This window comes from Sinocyclocheilus anshuiensis, unplaced genomic scaffold (genome assembly GCF_001515605.1).
Source record: "Sinocyclocheilus anshuiensis isolate Anshui unplaced genomic scaffold, SAMN03320099.WGS_v1.1 scaffold1065, whole genome shotgun sequence".
In the NCBI taxonomy this organism is placed as follows: domain Eukaryota; kingdom Metazoa; phylum Chordata; class Actinopteri; order Cypriniformes; family Cyprinidae; genus Sinocyclocheilus; species Sinocyclocheilus anshuiensis.
Window position 1 is genome coordinate 452,701 of NW_015555804.1, and position 1,261 is coordinate 453,961.

General features: G+C 41.0%; 1 long non-coding RNA gene across 1 annotated transcript in view; it reads right to left on the reverse strand.

The window, feature by feature from the left end:
• Positions 1-536: 536 nt before the first annotated feature.
• LOC107674979 (uncharacterized) overlaps positions 537-1,261 on the reverse strand; it is a 24,107-nt gene continuing 23,382 nt past the window's right edge. The window contains exons 3-4 of the long non-coding RNA XR_001632566.1: positions 717-752; positions 537-621 (exon numbers count right to left, since the gene is read on the reverse strand). This is a non-coding gene — a long non-coding RNA (uncharacterized LOC107674979). The remainder of the gene's footprint in view (positions 622-716; positions 753-1,261) is intronic.

The window sequence follows — 1,261 nt, forward strand, 5'->3', positions numbered from 1 at the left end:
TCTTTGGCCTGACATGACTCAATCCCTTTCATGTGATCTGTAAAAGCGCGTTTGTCAGCATCCGCATTGTTTTGTTAGCTTAAAACCCTTTGACGTTGTAGGTAATAGTTAACAAGTCTTTAAAATAGTCAAAGATCTGGTACCAAAGCCCAGCATGTTCCACTGTCAGTCTCTCCTCATTAAGAACAATCCACAGGAAGGAGACAAGACAGTCAAGACGGAATGATTTCGGCCAACAATCCCTCATTGTACAGCTTCTTATATGTATAAGTCTAGTCTGAGTTAATTTAATTTAAAATGAGATCTTCCCTCAAGGTTCATTCATTATCAGAGTCCCAACAGAAGCACAATGTTAGCAAGAACCAATGGCGGCAATCCTGGAAGAAATGAGGCACGTTTAGATATTTTGTTAATTATTATGTCTTAAGAAAAAGTAGTTTCGCTATGTTGCTTTAACAGGCTGTACCTGCAGTGGTGCAAACAAGAAGTTTGCTCTTCGGTGGGCAGGGTCTGATGCACCCTCGTCCTATGTGCGTGTGCAGAGGGTGGACCCGGTGGGCTTTGATTCTCAAACAGACTCCCTTTTCAGACGCTGCCCCTGAGCCTGGCTCTGCTCACATCCTTGGAAAATTCGAGAGGAGAAAAAGCCTTGAGAGTGAGAGTCTATAAGGAGGCAATCAAGCATGTGCTGGGAATAAGCTCAGTTGCCTTCCTACCTGTGACGGCTTCCCTCAAGTGCGGCTAAGAGACTCCTTGAATGGAGGGAAGAACAATGGGCGAGAGGAACAAACAATTCAGAGAAGTCTATCATTCTGTATGCTGTTATCTTAGGCACTGAATAAAAGCAGACCCCCAACCCCCCACCCCTTTTGGCCCGACAGTCAGCACTATTTTCAGGGACCAGTAGCACTCCTCAGGTCCATTTCAGAGGCTCTCAACATGTTCATGAGGGCAAGAAGTGCAGTATATTAAAAAAAAACTGAGGTAGTAACTTCACTTGACTGGAGTCGCAGAGAATCTGAAGTGCCGAAAAAAAAAAGCCTTTGTTTCGGATTTCATTGCCAAAGGGTTTTCCACAACATATAAACCAAACAAGCTGAAATATGATTGCTAATATATATATATAATTAAATGTATTTAATTTTTTTTTAATTAATTTACAAACGTTTTTGTAAAATTAATTCTGTCATCATTTACTCACCTTCAACACAAAAATAGATGTTTAGCAGAGGTTTTTTTTTTTTTTTGCACTGTTTTCTTC